Source organism: Octopus bimaculoides, chromosome 5 (genome assembly GCF_001194135.2).
Source record: "Octopus bimaculoides isolate UCB-OBI-ISO-001 chromosome 5, ASM119413v2, whole genome shotgun sequence".
NCBI lineage: Eukaryota > Metazoa > Mollusca > Cephalopoda > Octopoda > Octopodidae > Octopus > Octopus bimaculoides.
This window is the reverse complement of record NC_068985.1, coordinates 104,804,173-104,813,075: the sequence shown is the minus strand read 5'-3', so window position 1 is coordinate 104,813,075 and position 8,903 is coordinate 104,804,173. Positions and strand designations below refer to the sequence as shown.

At 35.2% G+C, this 8,903-nt stretch overlaps 1 protein-coding gene and 1 long non-coding RNA gene across 3 annotated transcripts in view; one reads left to right on the top strand and one right to left on the bottom strand.

Annotated features, from left to right (window-relative positions):
• On the bottom strand, positions 1–1,815 carry LOC106881313 (uncharacterized). The gene is made up of 2 exons (XR_001410837.2): positions 1,430–1,815; positions 1–75 (listed from the first exon to the last, which is right to left on the bottom strand). It is a non-coding gene; the product is annotated as an uncharacterized LOC106881313 (long non-coding RNA).
• A 4,349-nt stretch (positions 1,816–6,164) lies between these two features.
• The window catches only part of LOC106881312 (arfaptin-2), an 85,436-nt gene continuing 82,697 nt past the window's right edge, over positions 6,165–8,903 (top strand). The window contains exon 1 of one of the 2 annotated variants that reach the window (XM_014931652.2): positions 6,165–6,485. The gene's annotated coding sequence lies outside the window, so the exon portion shown is untranslated. The remainder of the gene's footprint in view (positions 6,486–8,903) is intronic. The other variant, XM_014931656.2, reaches the window with a different exon arrangement.

Below are 8,903 nucleotides of genomic sequence, written 5' to 3'. Positions count from 1 at the left end.
CTCAAAAAATATTGATACACAATTCTGAAAACATTGCTCAGTGAGTTTGTTATACAGTAACAAGAAATCCTTTACCTTTAAAATATATAAAATAATATAGAAAAATACATAATGAATAAATACACGGGAAAGTTTAAGCAATAATTATTTTTTAAAACTTCAGTAACAATAAAGTGTTAATAGTGAATAATTCAATCTATTGCATAGATGGGTTTGACAGACACAAGAACACCGGATGACAGCAATGGTACAGTATTGAATTGAATGTATAGTGGATTAGACTTGTATTTATATTTACTTGGAGCAATTTTAGTTGTTGGCACTCCGTCGCTTACGACGTCGAGGGTTCCAGTTGATCCGATCAACGGAACAGCCTGCTCGTGAAATTAACGTGCAAGTGGCTGAGCACTCCACAGACACGTGTACTCTTAACATAGTTCTCGGGGATATTCAGCATGACACTATGTGACAAGGCTGACCCTTTGAAGTACAGGCACAACAGAAACAGGAAGTAAGAGTGAGAGAAAGTTGTGGTGAAAGAGTACAGCAGGGTTCGTCACCATCCCCTGCCGGAGCCTCGTGGAGCTTTAGGTGTTTTCGCTCAATAAACACTCACAACGCCGGGTCTGGGAATTCAAACCGCGATCTTATGACCGCGAGTCCGCTGCCCTAACCACTGGGCCATTGCACCTCCACACTTGGAGCAATATGAATGAGAGAATGTATACTACTTAAGCAAGAACCAAGACAAAGGAACAAAAAATAAAAAAAGCAAACAACTTATATTATATCCTACTAATGCAAAATTGCAAATAAAATATTTCTTGCTATTCGTTTCTATATTGTTTTTGAAAAGAACTTGATTGGTCTTATTTTATCATCCCTAGGGGCGAAATCGACTTTAACGTAAACGGATATAAATATCCAAGACTACCTTACCCTACATACATACATTGTTTTTGTTTCCATTAAATACTGGAACGATCAAATTATTAAAACAAGGGTCTGTGAACCCGCTGGTTTTGTTTGACCTTTTATTACGCATGTAATACAAATAATTAGCTGATGTCTATCAATTTTAAGTATACTTAATGAAAAAATTGAATTTTAATCTGAATTCATTTACAAATTGAATATAGTCAGGTTAAATTAGTGTTCATCGAGAAATGAATAATCTACAATATGGATATTTTATGCTAATAATAATTGTTTTCCTCAACGATTCTCTTTTTTTTTCAACCAAAATCTCTTAAGTAACATTTTAAGAATAGTGTTTGCGCACGACCGGCTGGAAATATTCGGAGACTTTCGACAAACATAAGGCTATAAAATACAAGCAATCGATAGTCTAAGATAATTGTAATGAGAACTTTTCTTTTGGATACCGAAAACAAATTGATATGTTAATAATTAATGCATACGAACTCACATTACGTTGTTGAGTTTCATCAGATAAATTAGTTGCCGACATATTTCCTTTCTTGTAGAAACGTGACCTCTAGCACCTAGAGTTATCTACCCTTACAATCTGATTTTACTTCTGATTATTGAAATTTTTCTCGAAATTTAAGGTTTTATTTTGAACATAGTATAAAACTGGGGAATAACACAACTGTTTTTAATTTAAGCTCAAGGGCTACAGATTAATCGATAACATTGTCGCTAGTATTAAACTGGTTCTTTGTTTCATCGACCCCGGTAAAGTTAAAGGCAAAATTGACCTCGGCCGGATTTGAACCCAGAATTTAACGAGCTGGAAGAAATACTACCAGGAATTTCACCTACTTACGCTTTAACGATTCTGGCAGCTGGTCACCTTGGGGAAATTACTAAATTACAGGTTGCTAATTCCCATATGTTTCACTATTTGTAATAGATGTTAACTATTTGTAATGGTTCTGTGAAGATCAGACACCAATCATCCGTTCATAAATTTTTATTCAGAAAAAATAATGCAGATCAATAACATATCAACTATACTTCTTGATTCGCCATTACACAGCTTCTCACAGTAAATAACTACCTAAACCAAAATTTATATACTGGGATCCGAACGTGGTCGATGCCAGTGCCGCCTGTCTGGCTCCAGTGCCAGCGACACATAAAAAGCACTCACTACACTCTCGGAGTGGTTGGCGTTAGAAAGGGCATCGAGCTGTAGAAACCTTGCCAGCTCAGATTGGAGCCTGGTGCAGCCTACTGGCTTGATAGTCCCCAATCAAACCGTCCAACCCATGCCAGCATGGAAAACGGACGTTAAACGATAATGATGATGGATAAGGTTTCCATTGGCAACACATCAACAAATTATGTGGCCTACAGAACATCCTTTCAAATGAGAGCAAAAAGACTTCATCTGTCGTACTTAATTTGATAACAAACCAACGGGAAGAAACTCCTATGTCACTAGGATGGATTGATAGGATTTATGTCTAGTATAAATCTGAATGTGATAATTCTCATTGCAATCTCTCTTGGAGGCCATTGGCAAAGTTTTACCTTGACAACTGGTGAATTTAATTAATGAGTGACATCAGCTTCAACTGAAGCAAAATCTGGTTTTTGTTCAGAAAGAAGTACTAAGAACATGACCCCTGTGAGTTCACTTCAAGAAAAAGTACTGAGCAGCTGGTACCTCTGTATCAAATCCTTGTTTACATAACAAAGACCTTTGACATCATTTGCAGAGAAAAATTGTAGAAACTGGATTGTCAGCCAGAATCTTTGGATATCATCATATGAGGGCTTGGGTCATCTCCAAGGAACAAAATTCTGAAGAAATTGTTAAACGTAATGGATTTAAACAGGCTGAAATGCCAGTTTTGTGTCTGTCTTTTGTGTACTTTGCCATGCTTCTTAATTATGCTTCTTAATTATGATATTAGTACTCATCTGAGGTTTAGAAAACAGAAAACTTCTTTGAGCTGAGAAGATTCTACAATAATTCTAAGACATTCAAAATTGTGATTTATAAATTGTTTTGTGCAAATGATGCTGGTTTTGACATTCATATTGAAAATAACTTATATATAACTTATATAACTTATAACGGGTGTATATATTCACACACACACACAACACGTATAAATTATATATATATATATATACATATATACAGGCACACAGAAACACAAACACACTTACATAAACACACACACACACACACACACATGACAGGTTCCTTTCAGTTTCTGTCAACCAATGTATATATTGTGTGGAACCTTAGGCAAGTGTCTTCAATAGAGCCTTGGGCAAACCAAAACCTTGTGAGTGGATTTAGTAGATGGAAACTGAAAGAAGCCAGTTGCACATATATATACAGGGTGCGATGGGTAAATTGTCACCATTTTATATTTCTAATTTTGCACATGTGCATTGTTTATTTTTGATTTTGTTAACTACACAGTATGGTAGGGCCAGGTGGGCACCATCTGTAGGAAAAACAGCATCTTGACGTAATTCACTTTGCCAGAAATTTGGAAACGACATGCTGTACTACTTGGCATTTGTGCTGGAAGCTCCAATACAATCATTTCAGAGTGTTTGGGTTTCGATCTCAGGACAGTCCAATCTGAGGACATGCTGAGAGTGATAAAAATCAAACATTCAGTCAACATCATGGTGTTTGGAGTGATGACTAGTGATGGTGATGTTAAGCTGCCAAACGCAACGTGGAGGCCTACATCAAATGCCTTGATTATTATGTGTGGGGTGCAAATGTGCAAGAGACCAACAAAACTCCTTGTAACACCAAAGATGAACTGAAGGTAAGGTTTATGGCAGCATTCACCAACTTAAGTAAGGAGACAGTCCAGAAGAGATGTAAGGAATTTTGAAGTCGTCTGGAGGCCATGGTTGAAACCAATGGTGATTGTATTGAATAAATTAAATTTACTGTTTAGTATTTCAAGATATTTTTATGTAATTTTGGTAAATATATCTATTCAAATGAGATGTCCGTGTTATTTTTATTTTCACATAATTTACATGACAGTTTATTTACCACACCCTGTGTGTACGTATATATATATGTGTATGTGTGTGTGTGTGTCTTTGTGCCAAAACAGACACAGTAGCCTAGGATAGTCTTTTTCTACCTGGCCAGGGCTCCTGTCAACCATCCTACCCATGCATGCATGGAAGATTGACACTAAACGATGATGATGGTGATGTACATCTATCTATCTGTCTATCTATCTATCTATCTATCTGTCTATTTATCTATCTATCTATTATATATATATATATAAGCTCACTCCATCAAATTGACATTACTTGTACAGGTGCATGACATGCCAAGTGTTAGATGACAAAATGATCGCAGAGCAATGTGAAATGAAGTATTTTGCTCAAGAACACAACACAAAACTTGTTCTGGGAATTGAAACCATAATCTCACAATTGTGAGTGCAACACCCTAGCCACTGTGCCTCCATATCTATCTATCTATCTATCTATCTATACACACCCCCATATATATATATATATATATACACACACGCACATACAAATACACACATTATAAAAACATACATACATACACTAACATGTATGTCTATGCATAGATATAAACACACACACACACACACACATATATATATATACACACACACACATTATATGCGTATATAATGAAATTTATTTGAAAGCTATTATAATAAATGCAAAATTCTGTCTGTCTGGGACCCCTGCATCTCTGCCTACATTTGCTCTACATAGACAAATAACTTTTTGGAATCAAGATGATCCCAGGATTGAAAATCTGCCCCTCATTTGGTTCTCGAACATCCAGCATTGGGATCTGATTTAAAAGCATTTGGGTTGCTATTTCTAGCAGGTAAGGCTCGGTTGCTTCACGCCATCTTGAGGGTAGATAAATGACATTTGCTTCGTTAATCTTACGAACTGTGGGACAAATTGACCAGCAGTTTGGAATTCAACTTGGGACTGGAGCAATAGAATTATTGCATTACAGAATTAATTCTCACCCCTTCGATAACAGCTGATCAAACACCACTGGGGTATATAGCCATTATAGTCATGCTATTTAGCTCTCTTTAGTTATGGGCTGAAGGTTCAATTAACTCTCTGTAGGAGCTAGCTTAAAAGTCCACACGGAGTGCAAGCCTTTAAGCTAGTATATAATAATTTATATATCATCATCAACATCATTATCATCATTCAACGTCCACTTTCCATCCTTGCATAAGTTAGACAAAAGTTGTTGAAGCAGATTTTCTGGTCAGATGCCCTTTCAATTATTTCCAAGTCAGGTAATATTTCCCCTCAAAGCCAGACGTCGTTTTCACGGAAGACTGAAAATGAACAGCATCGCTCATTTGAAGGTGATGCTCGTTTTCAACCACGACAAGACAAGGATACACACACATACACATATCTATCGATCTGTCTATCTATCTATCGTGTGTATATACGTTTATATACGCACACACGACGGGCTCTTTTCAGTTTCCGACTAACAAATTCACTTTCAGAGTTTTGGTTGGTCAACTTAGGAAGAAAACAATTTGCCGTATAGTGGGACCGAGCCCGAGACCATTTAATTGGGAAGCAAACTTCTTAACCATACAACCACGTCTGCACCTATATATTCCAGCTTGTCAACGTAACACATACACTCTCTCCCACCTCTCTCTACACATATAAATATGTGTGTGTGTATATATATATATATATATATATATATATACACACACACACACACACACAGATATATATATATATATATATATATATATATATATATATATTTATATATGTGTATACAGAAGATGTACACACATATACAGAGTTTCAATTGTATAAGACCTTCTTTCGGAAAGACAGTCCAAACTAATCTGCTCACATCCGCTTTATCTCGGTACGGTTCGGCAATGTTCGTCTCTGTCATCTCTACTTTTTATCTATTTATTTTTACCTCCACGTCATCCAACTCTGCCTTGTCCCAGTGTGTTCGGATATTACTATACACGGAGAGAGAGAGAGAGAGAGAAAGAGAGAAAATAATGGAACGAGAAAGAGGGAGGGAGAGTAATAGTAAGTGAAAAAGAGAGAGGGGGACGTAATAGAGAGACGAGGCATGAGGTAGAGATAGAGAGAGAGGGGAATACAGAGAAGGGTTATTTTAGGTAGAGATATAGAGGATGACAAACTGAAAGAGGAGGCGGTAACGTAGTAATAGAGAGGATGATAAAGTGAGAGACAGAGAGGGTGAGAAAGAGAAAGAAGGGAGTAAGGTAGAGAGAGAGGATGAGAAAGAGAGAGACAGAGAGGATGAAAAAGAAGGGAGTAAGGTAGAGAGAGAGGATGAGAAAGAGAGAGAAAGAGTTTGATAAGCAGAAGGAGGAAAGGTAGGTAAGCTGACCTTCGCAAGTCAAGTTAAGATCGAGGCTGCAGTGACGTCACGAGATACTACCAGACGACGACGTACAGACAGACGTTGGATGTGGACGTTCAACTCTCAGGTGAGAAAAGTCCAGCTTAAACTACCCCCGCCTCCTACATTTTACCCTTTCTTTTATTATGGTGTCAACCTTACAAACAAATCGTACTTAAGTATATTAATTTATTCTGATATATGCTAATTAATTGCCGCTCTGTTCTGTCTTTCTTTGGCCTGGAAGGGCAGGAGGCAGGTTTGGCTTTGGGCGAAAAAAAAAGAAAAAGGAAATAATAATCGAAGACAGATACTTCCCCCTTCGGTCAAGCCCTCATCGACTTTTCCAAGTTCCTTTTGGATTCTAGAATGAGAGAATAGAGAGAAAGAAATAGTGCTCTCTAAATCTATCAAATGGTGGGTGAAATTGTTGAGCATGGCCTGAATGTATGGGCCTATAGTCAACATGCACCTGTAGACCGGGGGATGACAGATAGGACAAGGCACCTATCTTTAGTAATTAAGGTAATCCTGATTCTGTGGGGTGCCTTGATTGGTCCTAGGTGGCTGCCCACCTCACATTGGGGGATATTATTCTTGCTGGTTGTTGGAATGGTATCTGTTGTTGCTTTCTTTTTAACCCGATGTAAACCTCTCAGTTGTTTAAACCTTGCTCTTTCACTGTCCCCAATGCTTCAACCCCCGTGACAAACAAATAATGATTATTATTATTATTATTATTATTATTATTAGTGGGTATAGACAAATATCAAAATGAGGTAAAAAAAAAAAAATTCTTAATATATTCCCAAGCCCCAAATTCTTTTATAATTTTGCATTTTAAAAAATTTGCCTTTCTCCCTCAAACTTGTGTGCACTAAATACTTCCAACGTGCAAAGGATGTGTGTTTATCGTTGGATTAAAAAAAATACAGTTCTTTATATTCCATGGCCTACGACCAACAGGGTGGCCATAAAGTGGAGGTTCATTTTACAACATCTGTTGTTATGTCAAACGTTCCCCCACTTTGTGTCAGTTTCGTGTATAAACAGTTGTGTGCGTGTGATGTCGTTGCTATTTATTACATAGATTGCTTTGGCGTTTCTGATAACGTGGCGAACGTTCAATAATTGTGGAAAAACGAAAATCGCTGCAGAAAATGGTATTTCACACTTCGATTCCCAGTTGTTAGCCATTTCACTTTATACTTCTGGTAAATACCTTCTGTGATGCCTTTAAGAGAAAGGCATGGACGTCACATAATCTTTCTTACCTCCTCTGTATAAATAATCTGTGAACTTGTGTGCCTGTGTATAAAGCAATCAATAATTGTAGAAAGTGAGAGAGTAACTGTAGTCGCTGCCATAAGAGGTTCTTTAAATTGTGTTTTAAATGTGGCTGGAGTATGTCACACACATATACATATATAAACTGTGTGTATGTCTATATATATATATATATATATATATATAGTGATCTCTCATTGTTTATATGTAGTATTAATGTATATATACTGTATATATAGTGATCTCTCATTGTTTATATATAGTATATATGTACATATATATAGTGTATATATGTAGTGATCTCTCATTGTTTATATATAGTATAAATATATATATATATATATATATATATATATATATACACATACTGTATATATATATATATATATATATATATATATATATATATATATACACATACTGTATATATATATATATATATACACACATATACTGTATTTATATGCACATATACTGTATATATATACACACACATATACTGTATGTATGTATATATATATATATATATATATATATACACACACACATATACTGTATATATATATATGCACATACACTATATATATATACATATATATATATACTGTGTTTATATATATATATATATATATATATATATTGTGTATATATATTGTATATATATATATATATTGTGTATATATATATATATATATATATATATATATTGTGTATATATATTGTATATATATATATATATATATATATATATATATTGTGTATATATATTGTATATATATATATTGTGTATATATATTGTATATATATATATTGTGTATATATATTGTATATATTTATATATATATATATACACACACACTATATATATACTGTATATATGTATATAATTGACAATTTATCAATGTAGATCTAGCAGGCAGGTGCTTCCATACCTCCTGTTACTCATGAACAGCTCGTGGTGTATAGTCCACCGAGCAAACCATTCAGCTTTCTTTAATTGTGGCCAATCGAGACACTCACAAACAGATTCCTCCATGGACCTGTTAAGAGCGAATAGGTGATATTACACAACATCACTTCATTTGTGTGTTCATTCTGTCAACAATGCTTGAATTTCGTTCACAAAGCAAAATTTCATATGTATGATACTTGATGTGTCAATTTTTAAGTAGGTGTGTATATCTGAAAAACAGGGATAGAGAAATAAATGTTGTGAGGG